Raw genomic sequence first — 19,812 nt, 5'->3', positions numbered from 1 at the left:
GGACACTTTCTGGAATAAGGGACTAGCGAGGTTCTTCATTGATCACAACTCTGTAGTGGAGTGGTTTCAAAACTTCAACAAATATGACACATTTGTCAGTGTTCTGCCGATTTGTACATTTGTCAATGTTCCCTATGTACTTTCTCTTATTGGCTCCCATCGTTTTATTTTTTTAGCCCTCCAGTAAAAATGTCATGGCGTAGGTCTAAGAGACTGCTGTGGCGCCCAAGACCCCGGCCGCGCTTCCCCACCCAATGAGATCATTATGCCGAGGACGTAAGAGGTCGCGCGCAGCCGGTGATTGGCTCATTACGCCCAGGCGCGCGCTGAAGGCCGGGGGCAGAGTTATTTAGACGAGGGCAGCCTTCTGTGTACAGGCGCCGATTGGGGGCGACCTCCGTGGCGCCAGGGGACTTCTGAGGAAGAACGTGAGCGCACGTGCGCCGTGCACGAGGGAGGCGGGAATCGAAGCCAGCAGGGTGGAAAATGAAGGAACAGGAGCAGCTAAAGAGGAAACAGGCAGGATAATGGGAAAGGCGGTGAAAGAAAGCGGCATAAAAGGTAATCACATGAGACAGGAGCCAAACAAAGACAACCTGCCTCCCGGGGCAGGGTCCCGTTTCACCTGCTATAAGGAAGGCCACAAGGGGGTGAATGGAGGGCATGGAACCCAGGGGGGTGAAGCCTAGAACCCGTAAATGATTCTCAGAGTGGGGCCAGAAAAAGAGAATGCACATTCAGGAGGATTTTAACGATTGAAGTGAAGTAGAGAAAAAGAAAGACGGAAAGAAGGGAAAATAAGAAGGGAAAATAAAAAGGGGAACGAATGAAGAAAGGTAGACCAGAAAAATAACGATATAGAAGGAAAAGTGTGTGAGGAATGGGTATTGAGAGCAGAAGAGACAAAAACAATTGAGGGGGAAAGTGTAAGATTGGAAGTGGAATGGTAAGGGTGCTAGGAATCGAATTAAAAGAATGAAACAATAATACAAAGAAATGAAGGTGAGGTGCGAGGTAAGAAAAGGGCATACACATGAAGTGGGAAGGCGGGAAGAGAGGTAATTGAAAAGAAGGATGGCACACGGAGAAGGGCGTAAAACAGGGACAGAAGGAGAAAAGTTACTAGAAAGAAGGAATAGAAGATGGAAGAAAAACAGAAGTAGGGGTAGATAGGCAGGATGGAAAGAGTATGGCAAAAAAGGAAGAAACAAGAGCAAAAAGGGGAGAGGTGGATGAGAAGGAACTTAGGAAGAGGAGAAGGGAAGAGGAAGACATGTACAAAAGGGGAAAGGAAAAGGAAAGAGAGATAGGGAAATATAAGAAAGCACTGCAAAGGGCAAGTGGGTGAGCGGATTTTGGAAATAAAAGCCACAAATGTATTTATTTTATTTATTTAGCGATTTATAGAGCGCCTGGTGACCCGGAGGCATCCCCGCGCTGTAGCATTTGTGGAGGCCAGAGGGGAGAGGGGACTTTATTTTGGGAACAGCAGCGTTTTCAATTTTCAATTTTCAAATCAACTAAACAAGAAAATAAAGCAAACAAAAAATGGAAAATATGAGAGAATGAGAAACAAATGAAATAAAACAATGTGAAAATAGTGGACAGGAAGAAAGCAAAAGTAATGACAACAAGCATTTGCAATGCAATAGGTCTCGCATTAGGAAAGTGTGAGCTATTGGTACTGTAAATGACATTTTTTTAATATGTGTTGGCTTTGAAAATATATAAATTAATAGCATTGTTATTCACAAAGCCAATAGCTTACACTTTCCTAATGCGAGTCCTATTGGCAATGGCAATGCTTGTTGGTAGCAAGCAAGTGCTGTTGTGGTGTTGAGTGATGCTGTTGTGGTTGGGCTGAGTGATGTGGTGGTGTCCCAGAGTGATGTGGTGGTGTTCCGTGAGTGATGTGGTGGTGTTCCGTGAGTGATGTGGTGGTGTTCCGTGAGTGATGTGGTGGTGTTCCCTGAGTGATGTGGTGGTGCCCCTGAGTGATGCCCCTGAGTGATGTGGTGGTGCCCCTGAGTGATGTGGTTGTGTCCCTGAGTGATGTCCCTGAGTGATGTGGTGGTGGCCCTGAGTGATGCCCCTGAGTGATGTGGTGGTGGCCCTGAGTGATGCCCCTGAGTGATGTTGTGGTGCCCCTGAGTGATGCCCCAAAGTGATGTGGTGGTGTCCCAGAGTGATGTGGTGGTATCCCAGAGTGATGTGGTGGTGTCCCTGAGTGATGTGGTGGTGTTGTGAGGCGTGCAGCAGTGTGTGGCGTGCAGTAATGTGTGGCGTGCAGCAATGTGAGTAATGCAGCAGTGTGAGTAATGCAGTAATTCAGCAGTGTGAGTAATGCAGCAGTGTGAGTAATGCAGCAGTGTGCAGCGTGCAGCAGTGTGAGGCATGCAGTAGTGTGAGGCGTGCAGCAGTGTGAGGCGTGCAACAGTGTGAAGCGTGTTGTAGTATGCAGCATGCAGCAGTGTGAGTAGTGCAGCGTGCAGCAGTGTGAGGCGTGCAGCAGTGTGAGGCGTGCAGCAGTGTGTGGCGTGCAGCAGTGTGTGGTGTGCAGCAGTGTGTGGTGTGCAGCAGTGTGTGGCGTGCAGCAGTGCGAGGCGTGCAGCAGTGTGAGTAATGCAGCAGTGTGAGGCATGCAGCAGTGTCAGTAATGCAGCAGTGTGAGGCGTGCAGCAGTGTGAGTAATGCAGCAGTATGAGTAATGCAGCAGTGTGCAGCATGCAGCAATGTGAAGCGTGCAGCAGTGTGAGGCATGCAGCAGTGTGAGGCGTGCAGCAGTGTGAGGCGTGCAGCAGTGAGGTGTGCAGCAGTGTGCGGCATGCAGCAGTGTGCAGCAGTGTGAGGCGGGCAGCAGTGTGATGCGGGCAGCCGTGTGAGACGTGTGGCAGTGTGCAGTATGCAGCAGTATGAGGAATGCAGCAGTGTGCAGCATGCAGCAGTGTGAGGCGTGCAGCAGTATGAGGCGTGAAGCAGTGTGAGGCGTGCAGCAGTGTGAGGCATGCATCAGTGTGAGGAGTGCAGCAGTGTGAGGTGTGCAGCAGTGTGCAGCGTGCAGCAGTGTGAGTAATGCAACAGTGTGCAGCAGTGTGAGGCGGGCAGCAGTGTAAGGCGTGCGGCAGTGTGCAGCATGCAGCAGTGTGAGGAGTGCAGCAATGTGAGGCGTGCAGCAGTGTGAGATGTGCAGCAGTGTGAGGCATGCAGCAGTGTGTAGCGTGCAGCAGTGTGTAGCGTGCAGCAGTGTGAGGTGTGCAGCAGTGTGAGGCGTGCAGCAGTGTGTGGCGTGCAGCGTGCAGTAGTGTGAGGCGTGCAGCAGTGTGTGGCGTGCAGCAGTATGAGGCACGCAGCAGTGTGAGGCGTGCAGCAGTGTGGCGTGCAGCAGTGTGTGGCGTGCAGCAGTGTGAGGCGTGCAGCAGTGTGAGGCGTGCAGCAATGTGAGGCGTGCAGCAGTGTGTGGCGTGCAGCAGTGTGAGGCGTGCAGCAGTGTGAGGCATGCTGCAGTGTGAGGCGTGCAGCAGTGTGTGGCGTGCAGCAGTGTGAGGCGTGCAGCAGTGTGAGGCATGCAACAGTGTGAGGCGTGCAGCAGTGTGAGGCGTGCTGCAGTGTGTGGCGTGCAGCAGTGTGCTAAAAGCTAAGTGGGAAAAAGATTTTGGGACCCCAGATGATGATGATGCTTGGACAGAGACTAAGATGACTGCCAGGATTCTGGTGCTATACCTTGAGCTCTGCCTTATCCGATTTACGTATTTCCATATATTCTCCTACTAACCATGCTGACTCTGAGAGATGGGTTGAGCACAGGATGCTCAGTGCATGAGATGTAGAGTCTTGGGGGCACATATTCTCTAGTAATCTGGGAATGGTCAGTGATATTACAATATTGGCAAAAGATGGAGCAAATATTTGGAGACGTGGTGGGCAGAACAATATACTTTGACCCGCATGTGATGCTCCTTGAGGTAATGGACGAATGTGGAGAGTCACGCTATGCTAGAACCATGGCTGTATTGGGCCTGCTCATCGCCAAAAGAGAAATTGCTAAACATTTATGGGACGAGATGGACCCCACGGTGGCTGACTAGACCAGAGGCATGGACTTTTGTGCCAGAAAGGAGGTGCTGGTGGATAGAGCGAGAGGTTGCCCCAGAAAGCATGCCAAGATCTAGGATAAACTGTGGGAATATTGTCATGGGCTTGTGGATGCTAAATCAAATCCTGAACTTTAGTGTCTGTGGTTATGCGTATTTTCTGGGTTCACAAGTATGATACAGATATTTAAGTTTGAAAACACTTTGACAAGTGGCTCTTACTGCTTGAACTGTGCTGCTATTTGTTTGAACTGTTCCAAAAACAAAAAAATTGTTTTAAAAAATGGAAAGTGGTTGCCAAATCTTTCTCATATTAAGAACCTCGCATCGGCTGCATTAGTGATGGCTACTCGAATCTGTTCTCACAATCGCTGCACAGACTTTGCCATTGCAGAGAGATGGGGGCTAAAATATCAAGTGGGAATAGAAGGACGACTGGTATGGTGACCGTAACAGAAAAGGAGATAATCATATCATTAGAGGAGTGTAGCGCCTCTCTTAGCAATTCACACAAACCTTTCATAGTGCTTTCTGCATCTGCATCAGGTGCACCGACTCTTAGTAGAGTGCCCAACATCCGTCTTCAGTTGTGTTTCTTTGTGCCTTCTGGTTCACGACAGTCTGGGCAAGGAAGGAGTTGCGTTGTCTTCGTCTGATAGTTACCTCATCTCAGTACCGAATAATCTAATAGTCTGTGTTTCATCTTGGTGTCAGGATCACCGCTTGCTCAACACCGAGTGCGCCACAGACTCTTGACCCTCCCGCAGCGTGGCTAACACTAACCCTACTGCTGCATTTTAAATACATCTTCATAGATAAGTGAGAAACTGCATCGTTTCTCCTCATCTGGGACCCCCAGGCCCTGCTCTTCTCCTGAGAATAGAAACAAACATGCACCCAGGTTGTTATTGTGCTGTTCTACAGCGTTTCACAGCCTCCCCTGGGGCGGGACTTCCGCCTTTTGCGGGAAGCACGCGCCCACTAAGTGACTGGACGAGAAGGGCAGGAGGAAGTCCCGCCCCAGGGGAGGCTGTGAAACGCTGTAGGCACGTAGGAGAAGCAGAGGTCGCCGATGCAAGTGAGGGAAGCCCCGCGTGACGGAACCTGTAGCCCGGTGAGTGGGGTGGGCGGGGCTTAGTTATAGGGTGTGGATGTGTGTGTGTGTGCGCGCGTGTGTGTGCCTGCGTGTGTGTGCATGCGTGTGTGTGTGTGTGCGCGTGTGTGTGCCTGCGTGTGTGTGCATGCACGCGTGTGTGTCTGTGTGTTATCCACTTGCTGCCAACGTAGGACAGGAGATGTGCACGGCGTGTGGGTGAACGTGCGCGCTCACATGGGGATTCTCCTGCGCGTGCCCATCCCCTGTCTCACATTCCCAGGAAGTGAGTAACAAAAGATGCTTCGCTGGACGCAGTGCGAACCAGCTAGACCTAAAAAGGAGTAACGGAAAAAGGGGTAGATATAAGCAAAAACATATATTGGCAAAAGCCAATAGGTTGCGATTTTTTGACCTACTGGCTTTGTTAAAGTTTTTGGCCGATGCTGTGTACAAATCAACAAGAAAGAAATGCTTTTTTGGAGTCGCTGTACGGCAAAAACAGCAAGGTGATGGAAGGCATGCCTAAATCATTCTCGGCCACTGGCCATTGCTTGGGATCACATTGCAGACCATCGTTTTTTACAATCTGTGCTACTCTAGACAGAGACCCGCCTCTTGGTCCAGCTCCAAATTAGAAACAGTCAAGCCCAATCTGCTAGGTACCCTCCAGATTTAAAACATAATCAACCACACATTGGTTTCAACATACTTAGGTCTTCCCAGTGAGGTGAGGCTTGAATCTTATGACACAATGAACATGGGACCCACGTCAGGGCATAGTTGTCGCACCAAGGGCATCTCCTGCTAAAGCAGCAAGGGTATTGAAGCAATGCTTGAATTAATCTCGGCCACTTATGATCCTTCAGGCCGCATTCCAAACATCTTGTTTCTTTTTTCATTGTGAATCCCTAAATGCAAGGGGTATGCTCAGACATAGGTCTCATGCTGACTGTGCCACTGAAACCAAGCGGCATCTGACTGAAGAAGCCCAATACATTGAAAACAGTCTTGAGTTAATCGAGTTCTGGGTCAGGGAGGACCTGGCATGGCAGTTCGAGTTGGATGGTTCGTATAGCAGCAGGACCGAGGCTGATTTGCATATAGCTGGGTGTAATCTAAGGTGGTATGAGATGGTAAAGTGAGGTTTTAATGATATGCTCGATTTAATCACAGCCAATGGTGATTACTCAAGGCCCGTGGGCGCATCCAGGTCCATCATTTTTTTGGCTGGTTAGCCAATAAACAAAGGCTGAGATGCGCCCACAGGCTTCGAGTAATTACCAGTGGCTGAAATTAAATAAAGTATTACATTAAACACTTTTTTGTACTTTGTTTTGTATTTTTCACTGTACAGCATCTTTAAAAAAAGAAAGAAAAGAAAAAGGCATGAGGATGTAAACGCAGATAGCTGGTGGGTGTGTCATTTCTTATGCATGAGCATGTTTGAAGACGCATGCAGATGTGTCACCACTCTTGTGTGCGCCAATAGAATGATGTGGATGTCATTTTAATCATTCTTTTATTTATTGCTCCAAGATGGAGGATGCCATTTGGAGCAGCAAATATGAATAAAAAAAGTTACATGTGCAAAATCACTTAGAAAAAAAATGTTTTTTTATCAAAACAGCCTGGCAACAAATGGCAGCTTCTGTGCCCATAAAACATATTAACAAAAATAAGATAGAGTCTCGACAGGAGGCGGTAAAAATCAACAAAAAAAATTGCAATGTTGGGAGAGCATTGGGGAGTAGGTGGCGCAGCAACAGAGAAGATGAGTGACCTGTCAATGTGGGGGTGAGTGAGCAGAGGAAAGGGGGAACAACAAGGAGTTTGAGAAGAAGAGTCAAGCTGAGAGGGAAAAAAAAAATCCTGGGTCGGCGAATGAATGGATGAGCTTTGGGTGTTCGGTGTTTGGGTGTGGGGAGGAACAATGCAACTTAAAGCACATAAGATAAGATGCCATAAGTGGGTATTTGAGGTGGCGAAAGCAGGACAGAATGAATCCTTATTGAGTGCTTAAACAAAAAAAACAAAATAGTATCCTGAATGTGAGCAGTGGAAAAATACAGCCATCCCATAAAAAAATGGTAAAGAAGCTTTGACCAAGGCAGGGGCAAATAAGAGGAGGAAGAAAAGCCACTGAATAAGAAGCAAACAAATAAGAGTAGCAAGAAAACCGACCAATGGTGAGGCTCTAAGAAAACTGTAAATTTTGAGTATGGTTCATAAGAGGTCTTTCGACAACAGGTAAAAGTTATCTGTATGTGGGACCTAAAAATTGAAAACTTGTGAAGGCAAACAAAAAGTAAGAAAGAAATGCAATAAAAAATCCGAAAGGGTACAAGAAAAAAGTGAACGATTAAAAACAGAAATATGAAGCGCCAACAAAGATACAACACTAATAATGAAAGAAAGAATAAACAAAAGATGAGGGAACAAATACATAGAAAAACAAAAGAAACCAAGATAAAATGCATGACAAAGAGAAATGTGAAAAAACAAGGAAACCCAGAGCAAAGGAAAGAAAAAGCAAAAAAAGAAAGAGAAAAAGGAAAATAGGAGAGGATAAGGAAGCAGGAAAGGAAAAATACAAACGAATAACAAAAAGAGAAAGTATGAGGGAACAAGAAACAACCAACAATGAAAAGAAAAATGAAAGAAAGTAGAAGGAAAATACGTGGGAACAGCAGAAACGAGAGCAAGCATTGAAAATGCAACAGGTCTCGCCTTTGGTTAAGTTAAAGCCATTTGCTTTGCTAATGGTATTGTATAGCAAAGCAAATGGCTTTAACTTAATAAAAGGCGAGAACTATTGCATTTTTAATGCTTGTTTTTTATAGGTGTACGTAACTACCCATTTAATTCCCACCTCTATTCACGGTCTGAAAATTCCCTGCTACCAGCTTCAGTTTTTTAGTTCTCTTGACACCAATCACATGATCAAAAGGAACAAATGATGGACGGAATGCTGAACAATGCAAACATTCACCCCCAGTCAGAAGGATCTGGGTTTAATCCACTGGGGTGGTGCGGTGAGCAAAAGAATGATGCATTAAACCCAGACCTTTGTGACTGGGGGTGAATGTTTGCATTGTTCAGATTTGAAGCACTTTACAGTGAGTAGCATGCTACTCCGGAATCCAGGGTTAGAGGTTACTTTAGTAGTATGTGTTTTTAGGTGAATGGCTGGTGAGCTAGATAGGCTGGCTGAGATTAGGCAATGTTAGATTACACGGAAATGGTTTTATAGAAGAGTTTATGATCTTTGAAGTGAGGTATCGGCCAATTACAATAATAAGCATTATGGTAGACATGCATGAGACTGAAAGGAGGCTATACTCAGAAATAGAAGGCATACAGAGGAAGGAATGTAAGGAGAGAGTAATTCTGAAGAAAGAAAGGAGAGGAATCAAGCAGAAGTAAATAAAGGGAGACTTTTCACACAGGGCTTTGAGAATATAGTGGGAGAAGCTGTTATGAGATAGCAACTTATGTGCAAAAATAGTAAAATGATCTGAATAGTTCAAATGTACTCTTGTGGAAAAGGGCACCAGTACTACCCAACAACGAGAAGTTTGCGTCTTCTTATTACTTTGGGAACTTTCTCGACCAGTGCAGTAGGGGTGCAGGCATTAAGACAACCTGGCACTTTAATCTTCCTCCATCAAGATGATGGCATAGCTAACCGGGCCATTAGCCACGACCCTCACAACGCTAAGTCACTCTGCAGTCAGATGACTAAAGGGGCCCTGCATCATGCAGGATGGGTAAACACGGACGCAGAGGTTCGACAACTGAGGTCTGCTTAAGGGACAGAGAATCTACCCAGCTTTACAGTTTTCAATCACCTTCTTTTGGTTAACACCATTTCACGGTTATCCTAAACTGCCCAGATACCCAACTCCTCTCCACTATATGCTTGAAAAATCTTACCTTAATTATGCATGAATGTCAATCAGATTCCAAACATTTCGATGAAAAGGTAAATAATTGGTTTGCCATGGCAGCACAAGCGCAATGGCGCCCCCTAAATATCACTTCTGCTTTCCTGAAGTATTTAAAATCATCAACAAGCATTGGCTAGGTCAAAAGGCTTGTGTAATCACTATAGCGGTGACCAAACCAATAAAATAAGTCCACTGCAGTGAATAATATTGTTTAAAAAAATCGGTTATTCACACATCGCGTATATAACGTATGGATGAGAAATAATTAAATGTGCATTTATAGTACATTTTTCAGATGTACAAACAGTTTTTTATGCATTTCAAAGGAGGCCCAGCAATAGAGAACAGGAACTGGCTAAGCAACTAAAGCTCTATTAAAAGAGCTACCTATAAACAGACTTAAAGCAGAGGGTGATCACAGTTGAAGTGTGCGGATCCTCGATCTTGCGGATTTATAGACAAACTCCCTTAGTGCTACACGAACATCTGCCGTCTAGTGACATTGCAAGGGCGGTCAGCTTGTGCCTACGTATTATTCGGCTGATGAGTGGGTGTGTTACAAATCAATAAAAAGAATCATGGCCACTGCAGCATAGAAGTATGCAAAAAAACTTCATTGTTCGTCTCCTATGCTTTGCCACAATGTGGAGCACTTTTTAAACAATACTAAAAGCACAACACAGAAGAACGAGTAGCACTAAGGAATGTGCATATGCTCATGTTGTGCAGTATTCTAAACAAGCAGACACTGAAAGTCGTCGCTGCAAAAACACGAATAGCAAAGACAAGTTTGAAAAATACACTCAGACATAATGGCCAAAGCGATGACATCACTCACCTACGAAACCGCAAGCAGCCCGGGCTGAGCGTGAGAGGGCGGGGGCTGCCCGCGCATGCGCGCTCGGAGCCCCGGTGCCAAAGCGGAGTGCGGAATCTGAAGTCCTGGGTCCCAGGAGGGGGCCTGGGTGAAGACCAGCGCTGCGGAGGGAGATCGAGGATCGAGACTGACCCCCTGGCTGACGAGAGACAGAGACACGGAACACACTAAAAGAGCCCGGTGAGTTGGGGGGAGGGGGATGTGTGTGCGTGCGTCTGTCTGTGTGTGTGTGTTGTGTGTGCCTGCGTGTGTGCCTGCCTGTGCCTGCGTGTGTGCCTGCCTGTGCCTGCGTGTGTGCCTGCCTGTGCCTGCGTGTGTGCCTGCCTGTGCCTGCGTGTGCATGTGTTGTGAACAGCCGGCCGGGATCGGAGCGCGTGACCTAATCCGATTCCGGCCGGCTGCGTGCGCGTGACAGCCTGTTGTCTCTGCCTAGTCCTTGAAGGGGAAAACGACTGAAATGATTACAATAGATCGCTTTGCGACAGCAGGGGCTTTCGCCCCTGCAATCGCAGGCACGACCTAAAAAATGGAAATATGTAGTACCAAGAAACCTGTTTTTAGGGTTTGCACCTGCGTTGCAGTGCGCAGCAAGAGCCCTTTTGTATGGGGTTTTGAAAGCTGACCACTCGCTCCTGCGTGTGATCAGCCTTTCGCAGTCAGGCATTGGCTTTCGCGTGTTTTAATAATAATAATAATAATAAAAACATTTATTAAGCGCCTGAATACACTACAACAGAGCGTCTCCGCGCTAGGATGCAGTCCTACTAGAATAAAAAACAAGATCATCACCTACACGGAAAGCAGAACGGGAAGGGGGGAGAAGAGCTAAAAAGAAGTTAAAGTGCAGGGAACAAATACGTTTTGAGTTTCTGTCGGAACCTCGTTTCCGATGGTTCCATACGAAGCTCCATGGGAAGATCATTCCACTGCTTACTTGCCAAGAACCTGAAAGAGCGCCCACCCATCCGTGATTTATATATGCGGGGGACAGAAAACTGCATACTGCCCATAGATCCTAGAAGACTATTCGGGCGATATATGGTAAGTAACCTATGCAAATGCGTCGGGCCCTTGCCATGAGCAATCCGATGACTTATGCACAAGGTCTTAAACCGAATACGTTCTCTCACGGGGAGCCAGTGCAAGGTCTGTAACGCACCTTTCCCCGAGAAGTTCCTAGGCAGCTTTAGAACCAGCCTGGCCGCCGCATTTTGCACACATTGCAACTGGTGCAGGCCCTTATTACTGAGGCCACACAGCACGGAATTCCCATAATCAAGGTGGGAAGTGACCAAGGCATGCACTAGTGTTTTCCTAGCTATAATAGGTAAGAGATCCAAGATCTTACGTAGGATCTTTAATATGCCATAGCATTTCCCTGCTATCTTGGCAATGTGTTGAGAGTACGAGAGATTGTTGTCCAGCAGAACAACCAAGTTCTTCACTGTATCAGAGGGGACAGGTATCGGGCCCAATTCCATAGGCCACCACGCGGATGACCAAATGGATGGAGATGAACCAATCACCAAAAGTTCAGTCTTATTGCCATTAAGGCGGAGGCAATTGCCCTTCATCCAATCTGCTAGAGATGACAGACATGCGGAGAAATTATCCGCCGTCTCAACTGGGTTGTGAGATAGAGTAACCACCAGTTGCGTATCATCCGCATAAGATACAATGTCCACCCCATGGGACTCCACCATCCTGGCCAGGGGTTCCATATAAAGATTAAATAACGTAGGGCTCAAAATTGACCCCTTGTTTTAAAATACGGGACGTGGATCTGAAGGGGGGACAGTGTATTTGGAATTTTCTGTCCGCCAAGAAAGAGACCATCCATTCAAAGGCTGGCCCCTCAATCCCCAACTCACTCAAACTAGCCAGGAGTTTAGAGTGCGACACAGTATCGAATGCCGCACTTAAGTCCAGCAATATTAAAGCGGCGGTCTGTCCTTCATCAACTATCTGACGAAGCATCTCTGTTGAGGAGAGGAGGGCAGTCTCAGTTGAATGTTTAGCCCTAAAACCAAACTGGGAGGTGTGCAGGAGTTGATTATCCTCCACAAATTTGACCAGCTGGTTATTCACCAGTTTTTCCACCACCTTCGCACAGAAAGGAAGAAGAGAAATGGGCCGAAGGTTATCCATTTGGGAAATATTCAAATTAGCCTTTTTTTTAATGGGAACTACCTGTGCCAGTTTCCAATCCTCAGGCACATGTCTTTCTTGAAATGAAAGGGACACCAAATTACTGATGTATTTCCACAGGAGATGGACCTGCTCTTTAAGGATTTTGGGCTGAACCACATCTAAAGGGGATCCTGACTGAATACTCATGATGAGGTTTATCAGTTCCTCCCTAGGGGGGACCATGAATTCCCTAAGATGAGCTTTCTTAGTAGATGTCTGGCCACTATCCCCCATAAAGTTACTATCAACTGGATCCTGCTGAAAGGACTTATAAATCTGTTCCACTTTGTTCACAAAATGATCTGCGATAGATTCGCATATCTCCGTGGAATAGAGATCTTTAGTTTCTACCCGTGTAGGCACCGTGAGCTCTTTATATATTAAAAAGAGCTCTTTGGAAGAGTTTACCGAGGAATCTATTCTCCCTTGGATAAATATTCTCTTGGCCTTGTTGATCTCACCGTGGTACTCCTTCACACTCAACCTGTATGCCTCTTTACAGGCTGGGTCATAGTCCCTGCGCCACAGACGTTCAGATCTTTTACATCTGGCTTTGACCATGTGCAGTTCATCCGTATACCACGGGGCCGACCTAGTCTTATGTGCAGGGGCTTTTGAGGTCCTTGGGGCCACCCTATCTAGTGCCTTCGATATCCATTGTTCGAACTCCCTCCATGCCTTTCTAAAGGTATTACTAAGCGGGGGCTTATCCTGCAATAGAATATCTTCAAATGCCTTTTGGGTAAATTTGTTCCAATTCCTACGTTTGGAATAGATAGATTTAGTGCAAGTTGTTCTTACTGACCCATCTGTTATTGTGAATGGAACAAGGTGATGATCCGACCACAAAGTCCTAATAGGATTTAGCACCCTTACCCCATTCCAATTAGCAAATATGGGATCTAAAAGATGACCCGCTTGGTGAGTCGGCATTTTACCTAAGAGCTTGAGCATCAGTGAGTTTAATGAGACAATTAGAGACTGTGCCACAGCACAGGTAGCATCCTCAAAATGTATATTGAGGTCACCCAAAATCAAGAATTTCTTATAGCGTAGGGCCGGTTGTACTACCGATTCCAATAAGCTTTCCACAAACTGCTTACTTCTCCCGGGGGGACGATATAGGAGATAACCCATAATTATGCATTCAGGGGACACCTTAATAGAAAAAAGGCCGGCTTCACAATTATTAATTTTTACTTGCTCTAATGAGCACACAAGCTTAGTATTATACACCATAGCAACCCCCCCCCCCTCTTTGGGTCACTCTATCAATTCTCAATAGGCTGTAGGCAGGAGGCAGGGCTTCAAGAATCTCCGGCGCCGAAGCCTCGTCCAGCCATGTCTCTGTAAGAAACAGCAAGTCAGGCTGGAAATCAGTCAGGACATCATAAATGTCTAAACTATGTTTCCTGAGTGAGCGACAGTTGACTAACAACATGGTAAGCTGGTCTGCCCCCTTTATGTTCGTCAGATGTAAAGGCGATTCCAACTTACATAGCCTACATTTCTGTTCCACATCCTCAGGTAACCCGCTGTAAGTACATACGGTGTTAGATGTAGAACGAAGGCAGAGCAACTGATCTCTAGTATAGCATCTCCTTACTGTTATATCGATCTGAGCAGGAACAGGGGGTATGGCCCCTGGCCACGGTCGGGCACGGACGGGCGCAGACGGGCTTGCCTTGTGCGCGCCTTCGGCGCGCACTCGGCGCGTCCGCTGCGCGGTCGCAGACTTGCCGTCATAATATGGGAAGTGATAGGGAATGCTAGAGCGCTAACCCTAGCGCCGAGGAGACAGGAAGTGGTGGACTCTTCACCCTCCGCGCAAACTCCCACAATGGACGCGGCGGACTGGGGCGGGACCGAACAGGAAGGCACAAATTTATTAGCAGCAAAACAAACGGTAATTTAATATTTTTAAAACAGGTCCTACAATTTGGGCACAGAGTAGTGACCCGCAACGTCTAAAAATCATTAAAAAGAGGTCCCAAATAGCGGCGAGCACCTCCCCTTTCGTATCCCCACACAGTAAAGATCTTAATATTAGTCCAGTGAAGGGTAACTGTCACTGCCACTGACAGTTTGGCATCCAAAAAAAAAAAGAAGGCATGTGATTGGGCAAAGGCGGACGTATGTCCCGCCTTTGCAACGCCCATTCCCGACGGTATCTAGGACACACCGACAGGCTCCCTCGCCCCCACCCCTCTGTGGTGCGCGCGCACCACTAGTTTCAATTTCTGCCCTTTAGGTCTCATTCATTCAGGAGGTTGAGAGGGCTAGCAGGGCTCAGCTGAGTTATGTGAGAGTGAAGGCAAAGGTGGAATTTTATCAACGTCAATGTCAACTTTGCAGGATGCGCCCTGCCCCGCGCGGCCTTTCCCGGGATGAGCCCAAGCATCGCTCACAGCTTATCCTCCACCCGCCTAACGCAGCACTCGCCCGCCTGCTTGGAGTTTCCCTTTAAATTCAGCATGGCACAGGGTCTTTTTTTCTTTTTTAGTCCTCATTTGCCTTGCCCTCTACCCAACAAAACTCGCCAACCACCTTGCATGTCCTAGCTTGAGAAACAAATAAGACTCTTTGCCCCCGCTATTCCAGACACGAGTCGTTTGATGGCGGGAGACGAATTCATAGGAAGAAGAGAGGGGGTGAGGGGGAGGGGCGGAAGACCAGCTCTTACTCCATCAAGGTATTTCGACCTGTTGGACCTATTACTCTATCCGCGGGAACCGTCAACCCAAGGACCATGGAGTGTAGTAGGCATAATCATAGGACCCGGGGGAAAAAAAACAAACAAACCCCGGCAATCCTATCTCCACTGAACCAAGAAGTACCAAAAAGACAGATTTCGTTTGCTGCAGGATCTGGCCAAATCCACCTTCGAGGTTTCATATAGTGACGTCAGCCAGCCTGCATGCGATGGCGCCGTGGTGTCCACCCAGAATTTACAAATCTGCCACCTAGCAAGGAGAATTGCATAGAAAAGGAACGTTTTTTCCTTGCCTGTGACCTTTTCATCCAACCCAAAGATTATTAGAGGCAGAGTAATAGACAATGAGGTCTTAAGGATGGACTCCAATGAAGATTTTACTTTTTCCCAAAATAGGCTAATGGAGGGGCAATCCTTAAACATATGTATGTCGGATGCTTCGGGGAGGTTGCATTTGTTACACCTCTTTCCCGGCTGGAATTTCGATAACCTTAAGGGGGAGAGGTAAGCGCGGTGTAATGTAAACAGATGATTACGCCTCAGCCAGGCTGGTTTGACTGATTTGTAGAGGAGAGTAAAAGATCTTGTCTATAACCCCTCGCTTTGAAGGCCCAACTCATCTCCCCAAACCTCACCTGGAAGGGTAAACTCCCCATCCATTTCCTCCAAATTACTCCAATACCAAATGGCCACCTCTTTGCCTCCCTCTTGCCTCTCTACCAACTGTTGTTCTAGGTTGCTGAATTTTCCCAGTTGGACACCTTTCCTACCCATAGCCCGTGCCCAACTGTCAAGCTGTATATATTTAAATCTGGATAGAGCTGGGCCAACCCTTTCCCTTAATGCTTCCCACTCTAATACTGATTCACCTGCCAGTAACTCCCCCCATCTAACAATCCCTGCCTCCTTCACCGGGATTGCGAGACTGTCTTTCAGGCACGGTGGCTGCCCCGGGGAGTCCCACAAAGGGACAAAATTTGAGAAATAAGATATTCCTATTCTCTTTTTTATCTGCGCCCAGTCTCTTGCCGTAGCTTGCAAAGTCTTCAGCCTCACCTTCTTGAAAAACTTCTGGTCCCCAAATTTAAATAAAAATCCATCGATAGGCATGTTCTCCCCTACTAACAAGGCCTTCCACAATAACCCTATAGATGAATTTGATCTTGTCTTCAAGAGCATCCTGGAGTGGGATAGCTGGAATGCCCACCCATAGTACTGTAAATCTGGTAGTACCAGCCCCCCATTTTCCCTCCTCTTCCTCAACTTCTTCCAAGCCAGCCTAGTCGCCTTATAGTTCCATACGAACGAGTTGATCTCCCGCTGACATTTGACCAGTTGTTTGGGGTCAAAGGCCAGTGGAATGGTGTTGAAGATAAAAGTAAATTTTGGAAGAATGGACATCTTAACCAGATTTGTTCTTCCGAGTATGGACAGTGGAAGAGAAGCCCAAGATTTTAAAAGCTTCCGAGATTCATTAAAGACCCGATCTAAATTGGTCTGCACCATATCCCCAATCTCATGTGTAATCCGTATTCCCAAATAACGCATAGATGGGGTCACCACAAGCTGTGAGTTGGGAATATTCCAAGTCATAATTTCTGATTTACTTGAGTTGATTTCGTATCCCAAAATCCGCCCAAATTCTTCCGCCCTCTTTAAAACCGTGGGAAATGAACGCTCGGGATCAGATGTATAAATGAGAATGTCATCTGCATAAAGGGCTACCCGCTTCTCCCATCCACTAAATTCGAAAGAGGGGATGTTATCCTCTTCTCTCAAGACCTGTGCAAACGGCTCAATGTACAAATTAAATAGAAGGGGAGAAAGCGGGCAGCCCTGCCTAGTGCCTCTAGTGATTTTAAAAGGGGCTGTCAAGGCACCATTAACCAACAATCTAGCCCGTGGGGCCCTATACAGTAGGTCGATGACTCGGCAGAAGTCGTCCCCAAACTTAAACTTCTTCATTACTGCGGCCAGATAGGGCCAATTGACCCTATCATATGCTTTGGTAGCATCTAAGGTAAGGGTAGCCAGAGGGAGCGAGAAGGTGGAGGCGATGTCTATTGCTCCTACCAGGTCATGGGTAAGATCTGCCAGCTGTCGCCCCTTTACAAACCCTTTTTGATCCTGATAAATTATTGAGCCAATTACACTACCCAATCTAGCTGACATAATTGATGACAAATTTTGTAGTCGTTATTGAGTAATGAGATCGGCCGGTAGGATCTGCAATCCGACGGGACCTTTCCCGGTTTGGGGATCAAGACAATGGTTGCATCACTCCATGACTCTGGGGGTACTTCCCCTTTCAAAAGAATACTATTGAAAAGTACCGTCAAAGACGGAACTAAGACTGCACTTAGGACCCGATAAAGCTCTCCTGGTAAGCCGTCTGGACCGGCCGCCTTCCCGCGTTTTAGTTGGCCAATAGCTTTCCCAAGTTCTGCCTCAGATATTTCCATCTCCAAATGGCTACTCTGTGGTTCAGAGAGAGATGGAAGGGAAATGCTGTCTAACCAGGACTCCCTTGCCCCAGGGTCATTTGTGATCTCCTCCTTATATATTTCCTGGAAGAATTCTTGGAAAGCGCTTCCAATTTCCGAATTAGAGGTCCTAGGTGTACCTTCACCCTCTACATTGATTTCTCTAATATACTTTTTTGCTTGGTCCGATTTAGTTTTCCAAGCCAAAACCTTGCCTGCGGCTTCCCCAAATTCGAAATGTGAGATCTTGCTTGCCTCCCATCTCTTAGCAACCCTCTCCTGCAATATATTTTCAAGCTGTTTTTTCACTCCGGCCCGCTTCTCTTGCTCTTCCACTGAGCCTATGGAAGAACCAGGCTTTTGATCTAGCAAATACAATTCTTGCTCCAGATTATTGATCATGTCTCTGTAAGCCTTCAATCTGTAGGAGGCTCTATTGGTTATACAACCTCTCAAATAGGCTTTCAGGGACTCCCACACCGTAGCTATGGCCGCAGATTCCAAATGAATTATGTTAGTGTGAATCGGCATCTGTTCGGCATCTGTTTCGAGGGGTGAAAGAGCCACCGTACAGCGAGGAAGCAGCGAAGACACCAGAACGAAGAATCGGAAGCGGACATCTGTAACGCCGACGCCGATGTGCTTCGGAGCGGGCCTGGGACCCCTCCCCCCACCTTTCTCCCGCAATGGAAGCGGGCAGCCGTGGAGCTGAGGCGCGGCCGCAGGTCAGCGGCTCGCGGGCTCCCTAGAGGTATTGGTATTGTAGGAAGAGACCGAGGGGGAGACACGACAGCTGCGGGATCTATTTCCGCATTTGCCTACTTTCGCCCTGTCACTCACGCATCCACAACCGGCAACAATAACAAAGTAAACGAGGTGAGCCCAGAAGCTCTCGGCAGTGCAGTCGCACATGGGGAAGGTAAGCTGGGTGCTTTGACTGGGGCAGAGGAGACAGAAGGTGTAGTGGCCTCTACATTAGGCAAAAACGCTCCAAAAAAGCGGCTAATAAAAAGCAAAGGATGAGGGAAGGCTGCCAGAAACTACACCCAGACAGAGAGCCCCGGTAGGGAGGGAAAGAAAGGGGTTTCAGATGCGGCTTTGGAGGAAGACAAGGAAGGGGGGAGTGAGACCGGAGTGGAGGTCGAGGCTGCATTGGTTTCCGAGGCAGACAAGATTAAGGCAGGAGACAGAGTTGAGGTAATCAGGGGGGCTAAAAATAAGGAGAAAAATAAATGCAGTGGTACAAAAAAGGGGGGCAAAAAGAAGCCGGTACAGCACAACGTGGTTCGTATCACCCCCTCCCTACGTTCCTTTTTTAAGGGTTTACTCCAGGTTTTGGAGATCCCCCCAGTAAACTCTTGTGACCACAACACCCCTAGTAAAGATATGGCTGAGTTCTCTTCTATGTCCTCACCCCTCCCTCAAAATACACTAAGAATCACTCAGGATAAGGAGATCACAAATCCCCCGACAAACCCCCGTCAAACAAAGAGGATTTGGGTATAATTGAGGAGTCCATCAGTCCGGGGGACAGCACTGCAATGACAACTAGGATAAGTGGGGAAGGTCCTGGGGGAGAAAAGAGGGCTGAAGGTTCACTGGAGGCATTTCTAACTGCCATGAGGGAGGAGATAAGGAGTGACTTTGCGGTCTCGAAATTAAATCAAAATGAGATCAGGGCAGCTTGTGAAACCTTAGAGAAGAAAGTCGATGGCTTATATGAAAGAATGGAGAGCCTGGATGGTTCAGTGGGGTCTCTAAAAGCCAATCTGGAAAAAGCGGAGAGTAAGATTCAAAGTCTACGGAGAGAGGGGAATGATATGAAGGAAAGAGTTGAGTCACTGGAAAATTTCTCATGGAGGAACAATCTTCGGCTCTTGAAGGTCCCAGAGGGGAAAGAGGGAAGTGATATCAAGGCCTTCGTGGTATCACTACTGAAGGACTCCCTAAACCTGGATGAGCCAGCTGACTTTCTAGCGAGAGACATCCAGCGTATCCACAGAGATCCCTTTCGTCTTAACCCGGGTAGACTCAAACCCAGAAAGATATTAGTCAACTTTCTTACCGACTCATTGAAGGAGAAAATCCTGAACCTCGCATTGAAGGCTAAGTCAATAAAGGCCTTAGAAGTCCTTTGAAGTCCGGTCTGATCTATCCAAAACCTCTCTAGACCAACAGTGGGAGCTTGGTGAAAGAATGGAGAAGTTCAGAGCAGTGGGGGCGACAGTACAGATGAGGTTCCCTGCCTTTTTGCGGGTGATGTACAATAATAAATGTACAATATTCGATCCCCTTTTGAGGCCGACGAACTACTAGGATCCATTGGGGACCGCTCGCAGGGAGGGAGCTAGCTAGTTATCTCTCTTTTTTTTTTTCTCTCCTTCTCTCCCCACCTCATCGGGGGAATATGATGAG

At 47.2% G+C, this 19,812-nt stretch overlaps 1 long non-coding RNA gene across 1 annotated transcript in view; it reads left to right on the top strand.

The window, feature by feature from the left end:
* Positions 1-390: 390 nt before the first annotated feature.
* Positions 391-19,812, top strand: part of LOC144773946 (uncharacterized) — a 125,390-nt gene continuing 105,968 nt past the window's right edge. The window contains exon 1 of the long non-coding RNA XR_013600079.1: positions 391-561. This is a non-coding gene — a long non-coding RNA (uncharacterized LOC144773946). The remainder of the gene's footprint in view (positions 562-19,812) is intronic.

The sequence above is a fragment of the Lissotriton helveticus genome, chromosome 1_1 (assembly GCF_964261635.1).
Source record: "Lissotriton helveticus chromosome 1_1, aLisHel1.1, whole genome shotgun sequence".
NCBI lineage: Eukaryota > Metazoa > Chordata > Amphibia > Caudata > Salamandridae > Lissotriton > Lissotriton helveticus.
The sequence above is the reverse complement of the archived record's forward strand: the minus strand, read 5'-3'. Positions and strand labels throughout refer to the sequence as shown.